Here is a 19366-nt window from a genome sequence, read left to right on the forward strand (position 1 = left end):
CTTTTCAGTTGTACCTAGCTGGGAGTTTACATACTAAGATTATTTCTCTGATGGTCTTTTGGTGATCATTGGACCAGCCTCACTCAAGCAGACTCCTTTTTAAGAGGCTAAATCAAAGCCCCTTTTTTCCACTCTACTTCATCTCTTTTATCATCACTGTTCTTGATAATATAGTACTTTCTGTATTTGTTTCCAAATAGTCCAGGCTGGGATATAGGCTCTCATATCCTTTGTCAAAATGCCAATTCCTTGCCCAAAAGCCAGGTGCAGAAAATGAGCATAACAATCTCTCTATTGCTCTGCAAACCCCAGAGGCCATTCTGCAGCCAAAAAGGTTCATTTATTCTGACCTCTTTGACCAAGGTCTTTCAGTCTTTCTGAGTTCTTCCTGCCTTTTGACTCAGTCCTCATCAATAAGCAGTTTTGCTTCAACAATTGTGACTGCATCCTGAATGGAATGTGAATATATTGTTAGAAATGAAATGAACAAGTATCAGTATAAGCTGTGAGAGATAAGCCTCAAGAGAACTGAGGATCTCTACATCTTTTCTCTCTTTCTTCTATTTAGAACAATTTATAATTCTGTAGAGAACCCTTGAATTTCACTACTGTGAAACATGAAGTACTTATATATTTGGCTGGCAAGGTGCCTATCCACGGACAATAAAATGAATAAATAAATAAACACTTGCTTATATTAGAGACACATGTGATAGAACAACTTCAAATTTTCAAACAGAAAAATGAGACAACGCACAGATGAAAAGCATTCATCACTTTATTTTGACTGAATGAATAAGATGTCTGGTAACACAGGAAATACAACATTCTGGAGAAAGAAAGAGAACAACAGCTTCAAAATGGCAGAAAACCATAGAGAAATGGAGTCGACAGAAAAAAAATGGACATCACAGAGATCCTAGTATAATCGATATCACAAAAATTATCATCAGACTGAAAGCAATCCACAAATGCAATGCAATATCTACCAAAGTTTCAATGGCATTCTTTGCACAAGTAGAAACATCAATTTCAAAATTCTTATGAAGCATAAAACATCTCAAATAGTAAAAGTAATCTTGAACAAAAAGTGCAAGTCAGATTTCAAATCATACCACTGAGCAATAGTAACAAGAACAACAACAAAATGTTGTTATTGGCACAAAACAGACACAAAGGCAAATAGAACAGAATGGAGACCTAGAAATAAACCTACATAGCTATGGCTGTGAGAGTCTTGACCAAGGCAAAATTATGCATTGAAGGAAAGATAGCCTTCAGGAAAATTAATAATAAATAAAGAAGACTAAAACTTGAATTCTATTTCTCATCTTGTACCAAAGTAAATTTCAAATAGATAACCAACCCCATATAAGATCTAAAGCATTGAAATTAAGATGGAAAAACATGAAAACTCTGAAAGATATAGATATTGATAATACTTTACTGAACAAGACTCCCAGTACTAAGAACTATGAAACAGACTGGAAAAGGAGATAGAAGCATATTATTTTTTTACAGACAAAAGGAAAATGTACCAAATATCAAAAGACAATTCACAGAATGTGAGAAAATTTTTGCCAGGTGTTCATTGGATAAAAGATTAACATTTAGAATACATGAAGAGCCCACAAAATTAAACACTGAAAGAACAAAGCTGATTGTTAAGTTGGTAAAGTAATTGGACAGTTTTCAGATGAAATGCAAATGGTTAGTTAAATAAATATGTAAAGAAACATTCAACAACCTTATCCATAAGAAAATGCAAATCTAAACTATACCAAGAATACTTCTAATACAGTAAGATTGGCTATCACCAAGAAAACAAACAACTTCTGAGGAAAAAAGAACCCTTTTGCAAGCTTACAAGAAAGGTTAGTTGTTACAACCACTATGGAGAGCAGTATGGAGGTTCCTCAAAAAGTCTAAAAGTAGAATCACATCCAGCCAAGCATATATCTGAAGGAATATAAACCCGCTGATGACTATAATAGCCAAGCTGAGGGGCCTAACAACTAAGTGAATAGAGAAAATTCTGTGTGTTCATGCATGAGTATATGTCATATAGTGTTACTCAACCATAGAGAAAAACAGAATTATGTCATTTGCAAGTAAATCGATGAAACTAGCTTTTATCTTGAGTGAGATCAGCTAATTTTTAAAAGCCAAAGATCATTTTTTGACTATTTCTGGAATTTATACCTAAACTAGTGATCATTTTCATTAAGTATTATACTGGTGACAACAATAGCAATAATCAGAGTAGGTTATGAACACAACGGGTGGATATGTGGTGGTAAGAGAGAAATCAGTTTAAAAGCTTAAGAGGGAAAGGATACTGAGAGGTGAAATCAGTTCATGTATGTTAGACGTAAATGCTGCCAAAGGCAGCATTAGGTAATTTTTCACACACTGCTTTACAAAAAGGAAGGAGGATGAAAGCAATGTGAGGATGTAATGGAGTGGGTGAATGTGTGAAAGTACACTGTTACTATGCAAAGAATTACCACAGTGACACACCCTCATACTATTAATGTCTGGTAATCACAACTAATTTTTTAAGGACTGATTTTCAGGAGTCATTCATGATCAGTCAAAAATGCAGTAAGACATTGACTAGTGCTGACTTTGAAGATGGGAGTTCAGGAGTCAAGGGACAACTGCAGTCCTGAGAAAGTAGAAAGGTAAGAAATGTTCCCTCTACAGAAATGGATTCATCCTTGTGAGATTCACTTCAGAAATCTCATCTCCAAATCTGAAATGCCTCTGTCATGTGTTTCTGACATTAGTCTGTTGGCAATTTGTCACAGCAGAAATGAAATCAAATGCCAAGACTAATTATGGTCATTTATATAAGAAATGCCACACAGCCATTACAGAAGAATGAAGAGATTCTCTAGCTACTGTTATATGAGTGCCTGTGGATAACCTGGTAGCTGCAAACAAGTGAAAGATAGACTAAACCATGCTTATAAGCAACAAGTTGAAATCTGAGGATCTCAGTTGGAAGATAACCTTGGCAGGAATGTCCATGAGAATATTATCTCCAATTAACCACTATGAAAGCCAGAAGTGGAACTGTGGGTCAAGTGATAGAACTCCAGTCTTGAGAAAAAAAAAAAACTAAGGGACAGTGCCTGGGCCCCAAATTTGAGTCCCATACTAACATATCATACACACACACACACATGCACACGCACATGCACACACACATGTACATGCACACAGTGGTGGAGTAATATGTGAACATGCCACTTATCCTAAGGAAGTTCTAGAGTAAATCCCCACTGTACATAGACATGAGCAGAGTGATTACTTCCAAACAGAAAAGCTAGAAAGCAAAGACTCAGAGGTGGCAGGCAGAAAAACACCTTTCACTAGGTCGACTTTCATAATTTATGAATAAATAATGATGTTTCTTATTTTCCCCAAACACTTTCAATATACTCTGTATTGTATCCAAATCATTTCCACTCATATAATTTGCATTTTCTTTAATAAGCATAAAATGTAAACTCACAGTTGCTTCATATTTCTAATCTACAGAAGACTATTTTCTAGATCTGGTAAGGTAGGTTTCCCTTACTTTAACACAAGTGTGCTTGGTAGGTGACTGCCCTTTTCCTTCACATTGCATCATAATTATGAAAAGAATCTAATCTGAAGTTCACAACCTGAAATCATGGTTTTCAGAATTGAAAGAGACGCTAATGGATGCTAAGGCTGGCTGTAGGCTCTTTCTTTATGAATTCATGTGAAAATGATCAATCAAGCTGCTACGTTATGATCATCTGCACGTACGATGACAGTTCAAATATAGTCTTTATAATCTTGCTCTTTTACCAGAATGTCAGGCAGATTTTGTATAATGGTGATAATAGGCTGGGCAGCTTTCAGTCTTTAAAAGTTTCACATTATTTTATTGATTTTTAAAGTTGAAAATTGGTAACTCAGCAGTGCGTATGCAGCATGTAGAGAGGGGGTGGTCTTCTCTGCTCTCTATAGTTATACATGAATACAGTCAGGGGTGGCTTATGAGATGTCAAAAAATATTTTAAAAAACAGAGAAAGCATTCATTTTACTTTGCAATTGCACTTTATTCCAAGCACACATGGTCATTTGAAGGGGACAGCTCTAGGTTCTCATTGTTAAATGTTGCCAAAGGATAGCAACCACCAGCATTCTACCTGAAAGAATCCACTTGCTTCCCATCAGAGGTCCTGCCTCTCAGGGTGCAGGTCATGCAATCCACATCACTAACAGAATCTGTCATACTTATCCCCTTCCAAATGATCCCGGACACGGCAAATACATTTCTTCCAGGTTCATCTCACCCTCACTTAGCTTGTCCATGTTTCATTAAAAGAAATGTCTGGGTTGGAGAGTAATTTTTTAATTGGAAAGCAGCGACTTCACAACCCATGAAATGCTTTCTTAGACAAAGGAGGTTAAACTCAGTGAAAAAAATTCAAAATATTTTCCAGTCAGAGAAGAGACCAACTCCCTCATACTGATAGAATAAGATAGTAAGCAGAACACAAATTTGCATATCAATAACTTTCCCTAGGATGTGTTCTACATCTCTTAGTCAATCAGTAAACAAATATGCATTTTCAAAATATTGAAACTATTTTAGGTAGTTATCAATGAAAAATGCAAGACAGGCAAACTCTGGTCTTCACATAACTATCAAGGACTTCCAGATTACTCAACAGAAAACATAAACTAAATTCCAAATAAGTGAAACACATAGGAAATCCAGTGGATACCTTAAAATCATTTGTTGGGGCTGTAAACTTCACTTAAAGAGTATTACCACCTATTACCTGGCAGTCCCAGGTAATATAACCCTCTATGAGGACAAAATAATTACTGGTACCTGCATGTGAAAAATAGGGATATAAACACACATTTACATCTTTCTACATACAACTGAGTGAATTTCATAATGCACACCATCCAAGAAGTTTACTTATTGATAATAATTAGAAACCAATAAAGAAAAAAGGAGAAACTGTTCACTATCAAAAGCCAGATGCTATCTAGTTTAAAGGAAGAAAAGAAAATAGCAGCCCTTGACTAAAGATGGAAGGCAAAGACTTCTGAAGCATCTGAGATGAACACTGTTATTTCCTTCCTGGAAGAGTCAAATGGAGCATCTGGTTCGAGTCAGTCCTCTGAAGAAAAAAAAAAACAAATAAGTGTGAAACGTTCTGAACTAAGTTAAATAGTCATCACACAGCTGTTTTGAGGCAAAAAAAGTAGAAAGAATTCTTGGCTAATTGTTTTCTTTGAGGGAAGCTATGGAAGAGAGTCTTTTGCCATTAGCATCTAGGATATGTGATGATTATACTTACCTTTTAATTACATGCCATTACATAGAAGTTGTTTGCATGCTACATAATTGTAATGTCTCATTAGACCCAAAAGGGTGCAAAATTATGAAATATTAGTAAGAAGTACACATAAGACATCTCATTTCTCCTAGATATTCTCAACGGAGACGCTTAACTCAGCACTCCGGAGGGAGTAAATACAGTCAGGAATTAAGTTTCTTGGACCAATCTAGGCACCTCCATTGAACGGCCTCCTCATTAGAGTCAATTACTAGAGGAACTCTGACTCTTGAGTTTTTCCATAGCTCCTACTTTCTCCAGCCCCAGGCAAGAGCTTCTGTCCAGGATGCTCAGAGGTGAGGCAATTCTTTCTCTCTACACTACACTTTCCAGCCCTATATCCCATACACCGGCATCTATTCTTTTTGTGTGTGAAAATACCGTACAGAGGGGTTACAATTACACGAGCAAGGTAATGAGTACATTTCTTATCAAGCATTGTTACCTCCTCCTTTATTTCCCGTTAACCCTTCCCATCTCTCCTCCCCATCCCCCTTCCCCTGCGCCAAAGTTGTGAAGATCGTTTTTCGACATAACGACTTGTACATCTCATTGTTGCAATGGGTCCACCTGTGTCCCTATTTAAACAATTTGTTTTTTTCCTTCCCCTCCACAAATTATACCAACATCAAATACAGTGACAACAGGGGTTACACCATGGGGGAGGAACATACAAAGCAACAAAAGTATCATCTTATAAATATGTTAGAAACAATAGGAAGAAAGAAAAACCATTTGAGTCCTTATCTTGGGGTTCATTTCGTCTCACATCACCTTATCTGACCGTTTCTGCTTGTCTCACACATATACTAGTTATTGCAAATAAGAGAAACCATGGGACCTATGTTTCTTTGGGCCTGGCTTACTTCACTTAATATAATTTTTTCCAAGTCTTTCCATTTCCTAGCAAATGGGGCAATGTCATTCTTTCTGATGGAGGCATAGAATTCCATTGTGTATATATACCACATTTTCTTGATCCATTCATATACTGAGGGACATCTGGGTTGGTTCCTATCTTATCTACGGGGCTCTATTCTATGAGAAGTATAGAACACTGTAAAGCTTCCCTGTTTGGCCTCTGGCTGTCTTTGTCACAGGAAGTCTGCATTGTTCCTTTCAGTTTGGCTCATTATCTTAATTGACCCACTCCACCTGCAAAGGGCACACACAATTCATTGTCATCTTTCTCTCAACAATGAAGTTAGTTGGCTTGTGGATTTGAATTCAATGTTTTGAGTAATGGTCAGTCAGCAGCACGGGTGGTGGTTTGTGCACTGGCTTCATGGTAACAATTACTAGAATTGAACTTGAGCCTGTAGCACTGCCATAAAGCTGAGGGTAAATGGAGAGCTCTGGGAACTGGGATCAAAGTGACCCGTTAATATAATGCCATTCAATAACTTGATCTACTGCTGAAGCAGACGCTTAGAAACTAGAGATGTGGCTGACGCGATGGAGCTCGCCCCTAGTGAATGCAGAGCCTTTAGTTCAAACTGCAAGCTACCAACAAGTAAATAAATGAAATTATAGGAGCATGATAGGAAACACCTGCAGGACAATCTGAAGTCTAAAAGCACTTCAGCATTACATACAAATCACAGGGCTATTCAACTTTCAAAGCAGGAAAATGAAATCTTGATTACAAGTTAAGCACAAAGATTTGAGACCAACTAACCAAAAAAACCCACCCAAAACCAAAACCAAAACAAAAAACAACAACAAAAGGAATGGAAAACATAGGAGGGCAATTGGAAGGAGAGAATGAATCAAAGATAGAATGAAACAATATGGAGTAACAAAGCATTGACAAGAAGAAGACAAGAAATCGGCAGAATGAATAGTTACAGTGGCCAATTACAGTGGTGTAGGAAGGATTGTATACATATTGCTTTAATCCATCTTGTCCAGGTTTGGTAGAGTTAATATATGTTTTAAAATACAGCTTTTACCAGATACTCAAGTAGTTTCAATATGGTCCTGGCCTCTTCTCACATACTTACTTATAAAACCTTCCTCTAATTGATTCCTAATCTATGTGCTCATGAAGAATATTTGCTACAAAATCAGCAATGTGTGCTTATGTCACCAGGTACAATCGGAACCTTTTTTTCTGAATTTCAGCCTTAGTAGTCCTACAATTATTTACGAATAACTAAGTACACACCATGTTCACTTCCAAGGCATTGTCATGTCCCAAACTGTAGAAAATGGAGGATGTAAGGCCAAAGAGGAAAAGGAGGGTAATAAAATACAATGTATTACAGATAGCGTAGGTCTTCAATCTACTGTAGGTAATGATTTCAGTCCCTAAGGTCTTTATCTTCACAAGTCTGAATCATTTTACCTGTATGACTTGCAAAATGGGAGATTCCAGTCCTAAAGAAGAAAATATTAGAGAAGAAAATATTAGAGAAAAGACCCCCAATTAATGTAAAATAGTGAATATGAACTTTCTTATTTGTTAATTAAACCATTTACTTTTGAACTTATTAGTCTATCAAAATTTAGTAAGGAATATATGCATACCAAGTGTTTTCTTTTGGTGTATGAATAATTTTCTCTTTAAAATTCATATAGAAAAACAAATACAAAATAACCTTTAAGTCAAGGGCTTCTAAATGTTTATACATCATGGCTGCTATTAATTTCTCATACAAAGTCTGTGAAAAAATTTGACAATTTATCTAAGATCCACTCCCCATTTGAACTCTGCCTGTATTTATTTATCCTGAAGATTTTGATCAATACTCTATTCTTCTATAATGCATCACAGGCCAGCTAACATTTTGTCTAGTGTCTCCCATAGGACCAGAACATTACTAGGATATTGGGTTTATATATTTTATCTTTCTGCAATCCATCAGAGTAAATGGCTTAGAATATATGATTAATTTAAATGCTTATTAAATTATGCAATTCTGTAAAAGTCAATAGGTGTATTTCCTAAGGTATATTAAACACACTGTGCTTTTCTAAGACTCTCAGAACTAGTTTGATACATATATATATATGTATATATATAATATTTAGGCCACTCTAAAATATGTAAAAATATTTATCACTTTGTAAATAAATGAACCTTGTCCAGCTTTCTAAATAACACAAAAGTAATTTTATGGTATTTGATTAAAATGAAGCACATCTATACATAAATATATAAGATTTAGGAGGAAAGACAAGATTCTTCACAAAGATAGAAAAGGAATGACTATAGTTACTGTTAAAATGAAGCCTCCTATGTAATGCTCACTTGACCTAATTCTTCCAATCTACTTGGGGATGCTAATTAGAAAAATCTATCAAGTTTGTATATCTTGTAGTTCATTTTGATTAACATCATTTTATAAGGTCATATGAAAACAATTATGTAGTGATTATGGTCCTCTGCTAGAACTATCTTAGACATATACTAATTGTAACAAATGAGGGAAACCATGGAGCCTGTGTTTCTTTGAGTCTGGCTTATTTCACTTAATATGATTTTTCCCAAGTCTTTTCATTTTCTTATGAATGGGGTGATGTCATTCTTTCTGACAGAAGCATAGAATATATATATATATATATATATATATATATATATATATATGAACATATATACATTTTCTTGATCCATTAATCCACTAAGGAGCATCTAGGTTGCTTCCTTGTCTTGGCTATGGTAAATAATGCTGCAATAAACATAGTTGTGCTGGTAGTATGGCCTTGTTTGTGGTCATTTGCCCAGGAGTGGAATTGCTGGGTCATAGAGGAGCTCTATGTTTAGTCCTTTGAGGAACCTCCATACCGCTTTCCAGAGTGGTTGAACCAGTGTACACTCCCACCAATAGTGTAGTAGTATTCCCTTTTGGCCACATCCCAACAAGCATCTGTTATTTTTACTTTTCTTGATAATAGCCATGCTAACTGGGGTAAGGTAGAATCTCAATGTTGTCTTGATTTGCATTTCTTTTATGGGCAGAGATGTTGAACATTTCTTTATGTGTCTATTGGCCATTCTTACTTCCTCTTCAGAGAAGTCTCTTTTTTAAGTATTTAGCCCCCTTATTAATCGGGCAGTTGTTTCTTTGAGGATTTGTTTTGTTTTGTTTTGTGGGGGAGGGGGTAATTTCTTGAGCTCTAAGGATATTTTAGATGTTTCTTTATTTTTTCTTTATTTTCTTTAGTGTACTGGATGAAGTTCTGTTTTTCTTTCTCTTCTGTTTACCCCGTTATCACTGTTTTTTTTTTTTTTTGGTTTTCTTTGGTATCCTTTTTCTTGTATATAAGTTTATCTGATTTGGGGATGGAAAGGAGAATCAGAATTGGTGAGAAAAGGGCCAAGGGTGAACCAATGCAACAGTGATACTCACAAGACATTATGTTGGAAATGAACTTTACAACACTGGAAGGCAGGAGAGTTAGGGGGTGGGGAGGAATATTTGGAGAAAATGAGGGAGGGGATAACAAGAATATCAAGGATTGTACTCTTTTCCTCACTTATGTATCTGTAACCCCTCTATACATCACCTTTACAATAAAAAAAGTATATCAAAAATTATAAAAGTTTAACAAGATTTCAAAATATCAAATATGATATATAAATTTTAACATGCCAAAATAGACATTCTTCAAAAATCAGTAACTCTTGTTACTTAATGTTTAAAGTTAGCAATTCAAGAAATAAAATTATTAAATTTCAAACAATTTTGTCAATGATGAATCACATCCGGAAATGTTGGCCAAGCATTTGCATTATGGTTGAATACATACTACCCAGTGAGAACATTATTTTAAATGATTTTCATAAATTTATTTAGACATTGGTTTAATAGTAATTGAGAGGAAATTATCAGTTTGCTATATTTTCACCTGAGTTACAGAATAGTGATATTAATACTAATATATTGAAGTGAAGTGTTTATGTCCATGCCTGATAACATGCCTTTTTTTTAACTTTTTCTCATACAAGCTTAAGAGTTACTATTATTTCTGTCCTCTTTATTTAAGATTATTCTAGAATAATTTATATTTTTATAATTCCTTATGAAAAACTATAATTTTATCAAACTATAATTTTTTGAATAATTAAAAGAAATACACCCAAGTACATAAAAAATATCATGTAAAACATGAGAAATTTGTAGCCACTCATAAGTCTAATTGATTTCACCATATCCTTGGGATATACACATGTGATTTGCACTGTGGCATATTTTCAGTATCAATACTGGCAATCTAGAATAATAGTGAGACTGAGACACTTAAAAAAACACTAATACATTTGTATTATAATTCATCTACATTGAAGATGGAAATGTTATCATAGTGTCTTCCAGTTATTTTTTAAGAACTTAAATATTTTTAAATATATTTAGACCTCTAGAATTAGTTAAAATGATTGATTATGCTTCTGAAAATTGTGACTGAAAAAGTGTAGAATCATCAAAAAATAAAATAAAACACACACACAAAAATCTTTGTATCCATATCATGGAATCAGATTTATATAAACTGATATATATATATATATATATAGTTGTATATAATTTTGTGTATATATAACTATATATTTTAATATATTTTAACATAGTTTTAATATAAATATGAAGAAGGACAAAGGGATTGTGCTTTTATGTTTCTCTCCTAAGAATATCCTCTTTTCGCTTCACTGTGTTCCAGTCCTAGAATCCTATCTAATTTATCATATCCCATTGTATTGTCCATATATCAGAGAGAAAAATGTGGCATTTTTGTCTCTCTGAGCTTGGCTTACCTCATTTAACAAGATTTGTTCTAGTTTGGTCCATTTACCTGTATATAGCAAGATTTTTAAATTATTTTTGAAATTAAAAAATGCAACAACTAGATGTCGAAAAATGAACTTTACAACTTTAGGGGCGGGGGGAGATGGGAAGGCAGGGGTGGTAAGGGGAAACAAAGGAGGAGGCCACAATGCATGATAAGAAATGTACTCATTACCTTGCTCATGTAATTGTAACCCCTCTGTATGGTATTTTCACAAAACTCATTAATAATAAAAAATAAAACATGGAGTAGATTTCTCATTAAAATATATCTCCAGTGCACACACTTCAGAATGGCTTCTGACTGCAGGGAAAAGAACATACAACTTATTTAGGTCTTTCGTAGTTCAAGAAGGCTAGAATTGTCTTTTATTTTCTCCTTATGGTCTTATTATAATGAAGAGTAAAATATTATTATCTAGTAAGACATTTTCAACAAAAGCAGTGGTCTTAATCTCATGATTTGTATTAAGGCTCCTAAGTTTTAGTCTGAACTATGTCCTTCCTGTCCCTGGAAGTCTAAAGAAAGGACAATTTCAAAGTTATTAAGGAAATAAACACAAAATTATTCAAGCCCTTGAAGGATGCTTTTTATTGTGGCAATCCTATTGGAGATCTGTTGGCAGGTGAAAAAGGTAAAGAATGAAATGCAATGGAAGAATGGAAACAAGAATGTATTTTTAATATGCTTGTAGAAATACAATTAAAACTTATTAAAACAAGTATAATATAATTTTTATGCTTATCAAGACTGATATTATTTTTCACATAAACATTTATCACAAAGGCCATTTTATTTATTTTTTTAATTTAATTTTATTTTATTTGTGAACATGCTGTACAGAGGGGTTACAATTACATGGGCAGGATAATGCATACATTTCTTACCAAGCATTGCAGCCCCCTCCTTTGTTTACGCTTCACATCCCTTCCCAGCCTCCCCCCTCCCCCCCATCCCAATCCTTCTCCTTCCCCCCCTCCCCCCCCCCCCCCCCCACAGACGTTGTAAAGCTCGTTTTGGACATGACAACTTGTACTTCTCATTGCTGCAACAGGTCCACCTGTATACAAAGGCCATTTTATAAACAGTTGTTTTTGTTAGTTGCCAATGAAGTCAGAACAATATCTATTTTGAAAGAGTTTCCCCAATCAAAGCATATAGGAATGACCATGCAATATATGGAACTAAATAAGATATTACAAGAAGAAAATGATCCAACATTCCATTTTGTATTATCCTCACCTAGCCTGTCTACAGCATTTATGGGTTGTAAAAAAATACAAGTGTTCCAACTGACACATTATAATAGAAATTGGAAATCAAATGTGCTCTCAATATTTCAACTGAAAAAAGAGCATGGGTTTGGAATGTAGGGTAATTGGATTCTTTGCTCAGTGGATACTTATAATCCTAGGTAATGATGAATTATATGAACACTCAGCCCTTATTTCAATCTGGATTCAGTTCCAATAATTCTCAGTTGGGATGAGCAAGTGGTGTCCTGAGAACCCAAGGCAGTAATATATTAGAAGTCTGGCCTCGAAGATCAGTCCTTATAAGGTTGCCTTGTAAATTAAACATTTCTGTAAGCCTACATTCCTTTTGTGAAAGAAAAATTTAAATCTTGAAATAACCTATGTGTGGGAAGGCAGGTATTCTATCTGAGGTAATCTTGGAATTAAGTAAAATTTTCATATTTGATATTCCTGATATAGATATTTTTACTTGTTAGTCAACAGAGAATGTGTGACTATTTCCAGAAGAAAATAGTGAATTCCCTTGATAGATTGCCTTTGTGTCCTGTTTAGAGAAACTTGCCCCCTCATCCACTATTGGTCAAATCAAGGGTCACATTTGTACTGTAATATAACCTGGGAAACATTGCTCCTGGGTTCAAACATTGTGCATGAAATGACTTGCAGTCCCACATTCCAACACCACCCTTGTATGTTCTTACAGCCACATATGGTCATTTTAATTCCTTTTTTATTTGTGGCCTGAAGAGTATCAGCAAAATTTCCAGCCTTTATTGATTTCTTCATACTTCTAATATACTTCCTTTAAAAATAAAATCCATTTTAGTGTTACAAAAATTTTCTATTTTGCTGCTTTTGCCATCCAAAATTATCTCCTACTTTTGACAAAATTTTACTTTCTGATAAGCATTATGAAATGTTTGTAGTAATTATAAAAATATGCTTTTCTATGCTAATTCTGTCAGTAAATCTATTTGACTACATGCCAAATATATTCAGTTTTTGAAATTTTAGCATTTTTGTAAAAAAATACTAAAATTTAGGAATGGATTTGTGAAAAATATAAAATTTGAAATGAATTAAGCCATGTAACTAGGACAACATTTTCATTAGGATCTGACGTTCATCACAGGGAGACATTTTTATGATATACAAGAGCTTTATTGGGGCTGGGAAGGTGGCTCAATGGTAGAGTGCTTGCCTTGCATGCCTGAGGCCCTGGGTTCGATTCCTCAGTACCACATAAGCAAAAGAAAAAACCGGAAGTGGCTCTGTGGCTCAGTGGTAAAGTGCTAGCCTTGAGCTGAAGAGGTGAGGGACAACTGCCAGGCCCAGAGTTCAGGCCTCATGGCCAGACCAGAAAAAAAAGAGCTTTATTGGATTCTCTTAGCCAGGAATTACATTAGTATTAGTCTTGTGAATATTAACATCTTGTGCATTGTAAACATGGCAACCCACATTAAATTTCTAGCAACTTGTTTCTGAATGTTCTCCAAATATTTTAAAGGTTTTGAAACAGCTGTTAGTATTACAAAAATAATAGGACTCTGGAGAGTCCAGCAGAGAGCTTCTCACATTTCAATGTATATGTATTAAGGTATAAGGTACAAAATTATAAATTGTGTTACACATAGCAGCTGGTATTTTCCCCTTTGATGTGAAATTAAACATTTTATCAGCCTTGAGACTATGATAATAATTACTTCCATCAGTCCAATTTTGTCAAAACTTCATTTGTAATTCAAATGATAAGAAAAAGACTTGCCTCCAAAAAAGTACATTCAAGGGCATTCAAACTTTTAAAAAAACTCACATTTTTTTCCCATTTTTTTCTCATTTAACTTTAAATCTTAATGATTTCTTCTTTCCCTTTTTTAAAGTTAAGGCCTTTAAATTCTATTTTTATGGTGTAATATTCATTATTTCAGCTTTATAGTGACCAGTTCTTTTCACATAATGAAAACTTATTATCGATCATCTTGTCCAAGAATAGGTATCTTTTTGAAATGTTATTAATGTTGTATTTTGCAAACATTTCGAAGTTTTGAAATGATGAGCCTGAAATGTGAATATATTTCCCCTAGAGCCAATCTTTCCATTTTCCTAGGATAGCAAAGAGTGGGGAGTAAAATATAAATAATAAATAAATCTTAGAAAAATCATTTCTTGATCTTCTGTCTGGCAATATTCAAGTAATTTCTATTGCACTTTATACATATAAAAGTATTGGGAATAAATACAGCTAGTTATCCCATTATATACTTTCTTAATTAATAAAGTTTAATTAAATATTGGAGTTCTAGTGCAATATTCTCACCTCTCCAATGAATGATAATGAAATAAAAATTTCAATACTGCCTGGCTACTTTCATAATCAAGAGATTTTTCTTTGTTTTTGTCTCAATGATTTCCTGCCATTTATAACCTTATTAAATAAACCTAATCATCTATTTCAAACTTTGTTTACCTAATATAAGCTAAAAAGTCTGTAGTTCTGAATCTTAGGTCCCATTCTCAGTGTTTCTGAATTAGCAAGTTTCATGAGAAATGTAGAAATGGTACTTTACAAAGCTCCTTAGGTGATTCTAATGTACCCCCAGATGTACCGGTGATGGTACTTTCACCTAAGTTTTTAGTTCATATAGAATGTAACCCACAGAAAAAAATAGGAGCCTCAAGTATTCCAACCTTTACTTCTATATTCATAGAACTTTATATTTAACTCTTTATGTAGTGAGTGCCTCATCATTACGATACATCTACTACAAAGAGATTCCACCTCACCCAGTTAGAGTGGCCATAATCAAAAAAGTCTAATAATAACAGATGCTGGATGGGATGTGACCAAAAGGGAAGCCTACTGCACTGTTGGTGGGAGTGTAAACTTGTTCAACCACTCTGGAAAGCAGTATGGAGGCTCCTCAAAAGACTGCATATAGAGCCCTGTTATAACCCAGCAATCCAACTTCTGGGCATTTACCCATATGATCATAAACAAGGCCATGCTAATGCCACCAATACAACTATGTTTATCACAGCATTATTCACCATAGTTAAGCTATGGAATTTACCCAGGTGCCTCTCAGTAGATGAAGATCAAGAAATGTGAGATAGATAGATAGATAGACAAAATGGAATTATATGCTTCCATCAGAAAGAATGACACTGCTCCATTTGTTTAGGAAATGGAAAGGTTGGAAAAAATCATATGAAGTGAAGTAAGTCAGTCCCAAAAAATTTAGGTCCCATGGTTTCCCTTATTTGCAATAATTAGTATACATATAGGATGATCTTATCAGAGGAGCTGAAAAGCTCAAAGGCCATGTATATATGACCATATAAGATGATGGTAATTGAAATGAACCCCAAGATATGGACACAAGAGGTCTGTCTTTATTGTTATTGTTTTAAATGTACCATGTGATTTCATGTTGTTGTTGTTGTTGTTTCCTTTGTAGATCCTTTCCCCTATGGCATATCCCCTGTTGTCACTGTACTTGGTTTTGGTAACCTGCTTCTTGTATATACATATATTTAATCTAGGGAGGGTACAGGATGACCTATTGAAACAAGGATCAAGGATAGCCAAAGGACAATATACTGGAAATTAATTACAACTTGGGGAGTTGTGGAGGTGGGGGAGGGAAGGGATAGTGAGCAACAACAAAGGAAAGGTTAGTCAAGTAATGTACTCATTGTTTTACTCATGTAACCCCTGTGTACAGCATCTTTACAAGAAAGTTTTTAAAAATATACTTATGAAATATGAGGCCTCATTTACAAACAACATTGAAATATAATATTTGATAATGAGGAAGCAAATGAAAAATACAATAAAATATATAGATATTCCCAAAAGTTAGTATCACTAGCATTTCTTTATCCTTTGATAACAGAAAGGATAAAATATACATGTACATGGAAAATACAATATGTCTTATCTTCCATCACACGTAAATAATGATATTTTGATACAGGCTCAGTCTATAGACTTAATTTTAAAGTTAAAAACATCAATTATGTCTTGTATATGACAATAAGCACAAAAGTAGTATGTAGTCTCTGTGTGTTGTATTGTCAAAAAATATGACACATATGCTTTTGGGGCACTTAAGCTGCTCAATAAATTATAAATACTAGGCAAAATATAATCTGTGATGTTTAGGGATAAAATAAGTGTGATATTGGAATGTTAGCAATTAATTTGATTTACATTAATCAGATAGTTTTTTAACCTATATTAATTCAACTCTGTAGTGTTCATATTGTGGATATAATGGGAATAATCAATTTCTACTATAAAATTTTTTACCTCACATATTCCTCTAACTTTGGAAGAAAAGGGAAGAATTAGAAATTTCAATTTTATCCACATAATTCTTGACTCTACCAGGGTCTTTCAAATAAGCAGAGCATTACAAAGTTTAAGGTGTTTTGGGAGATGTCATACATCTTATTATAAATGTATAAATCTCTGAAAGGTGATGATCCACAAAATAAACATAGCAGAGCAAATAATTATTTATTTCTATGAGTTATAAGAAGTTTGAGAGTAATAAAGTCATTATCAAAAGGATTTTAGAGCCGGGCGCCGATGGCTCAAGCCTGTAATCCTAGCTACACAGGAGGCTGAGACCTGAGGTTCACGGTTCAAAGCCAGCCCGGGCAGGAAAGTCAGTGAAACTCTCATCTCCAATAAACCACCAGAAAACCGGAAGTGGTGCTGTAGTTCAAGTGGTAGAACGCTAGCCTTGAGCTGAAGAGCTGAGGAACAGCACCCAGGCCCAGAGTTCAAGCCCCATGACCCACAAAAAAAAAAAAAAAATTAGAGCATTTATCATTCAAAATACTGACAATTTCTCATATGGATCGTATTTAAGAAAAATATAAATGCACGATCAGATATGCCATCTATGTTAGTAACTCTTACGTTTAAATTACCTTTTAAAAATGAAATTTACTGCTAAAATAGAATGGGTAGTGAATTTTTTCAGCTTAAATATGGTTAAGTAATGAAATCAGTGATTTCCATTATACTGTACAAGAAAGCAATAGAAGCTAATGGAGCAGGTTCATTTCTCTGAAAGCCAAAATAAATTTAAAAAATTGTTAAATTCTATTTTTAGGATTCATATTCTATTGCATCTATATTCACTAGGCTTGATCCATTTATCACAGAGATAAAATATATATCATTTTTAAAGGCTTGACCAGGGAAAGATTGCATAACTTCTCTTTGTAATGCATTCCACAGTTTTAGAATCCTGTTGCCAGAAATTTATTCTTCCTTCTCTAACCTACATCACTCATCTTTCAGGTAAGTCCTTTATCTGTTTCCATTTTTTTCTTTTTATAGTCAATGTAAGTTGAAAGCTGATTTAGAAACTGAAAAGTTAAATCATATCTTGGATTAATCTCTCAGAAAAGACCGTTCTAATCACAGAATATTTGTAGTGACTTTAAAATTAACACAGTGAACTACCAAGAGTAAATGAATTTTCTTCCAATGATTTGCTACATTTTGCAAATTTTTTGTGGCATAACACTGACAATTCATTAGTTATAAGATATGTTGGCAAATGTTTGAAAAGCTACATAAGCTTTTATTCAGAAATTTCAGAATATATAAAAATAAAGATGACATTTACAGTATCTTCACAAATAAAATAAAAATAATAAAAATAAATAAAAAAAGAAGAGAGAAGAAAAAAGTTGCTTTGTGAAGTATTTATTCAAAGAATATTATTTCCAAAGAAATATTTTAATTTCTTGAACCCCAAGATAAGGACACAAGTGTTTTTTTCTTGATATTGTTTCTACGTATTTATAAGGTACCACATGATTTTTTTGTTGCTTTGTATGTCCCTCCCCCACGATATAACCCCTGTTTTCACTGTATTTGATGTTGGTATAATTGGGGGAGCAGAAAGGAAAAAACAAATTGTTTAAATAGGGAAGCAGATTTACCCATTGCAACAATGAGATGTACAACAAGCTATGTCGAAAAATGAACTTTACAATTTAGGCAGCAGTGGGGGGGATGTAGTTGTAGAAATGGGAGGGAAAGGATGGTAGGGGAAAACAGAGGAGGAGGCAACAATGCTTGATATGAAATGTACTCATTACCTTGCTCATGTGATTGTAACCCCTCTGTACACTATTTTCACAATAAAAAACAATTAAAAATATTTTCTCGACTATGAATAGGTCAAGAAACAAATTTATGAATAAACAGATATATAATTTTTTAAAGAAATATTTTAATTTCTATTCTAGTAGTTGAAATTCAGTCAAGAAGAAACACCTAACAACTTAGGGAAGATGTTAAACACATTGAGTACCATAAACTCTTATGGGGTCACCTCCTTAGTATTTTTGTCACACTAACTTGACATATCTCACATGTCTAACCCTTCATAGTTTGATCAGTAGTCTATAACTATGAATTGTATTTCTTTCAGGATTTGAAAACTATGACAAAGTCAGTCTTTAGATGAAAGCCGCATTTTTTAAGAGATGTGAAATACAAGTAAGACATCCCTTTGGTACTAGAAATTGATCTAAATCTGTGTATAACCACCAGGAAAAATCAACCAAGTCATACCAAAAAATGGAAAATTTCATCCACAGTGGCAAAAGCAAAATAAAAACTGAAAAGGAAAAGCCAAAGAGATTACAGTTCAGATAAGCTAGATTAATCAAGGGGCTGACTTTCCAAATCCATCTAACTTGACGAGATATTTCAGGTTCAATGCTGAAGAAAAATAAAACAAAACTAAAACTAAAACAACAACTCTTCTTCCCCTTCCTCCTCTTTTGGTTCTGATATTATCTTATTGCTATCATAGGAATAGTGGCTTTTTTCTGTAATATTTTTCTCAGTTTTCCCTTTTCCCAACTGCCACAACTGTACATTCAGTATATTT

The sequence above is a fragment of the Dipodomys ordii genome, unplaced genomic scaffold (genome assembly GCF_000151885.1).
Source record: "Dipodomys ordii isolate 6190 unplaced genomic scaffold, Dord_2.0 Scaffold17, whole genome shotgun sequence".
In the NCBI taxonomy this organism is placed as follows: Eukaryota; Metazoa; Chordata; class Mammalia; order Rodentia; family Heteromyidae; genus Dipodomys; species Dipodomys ordii.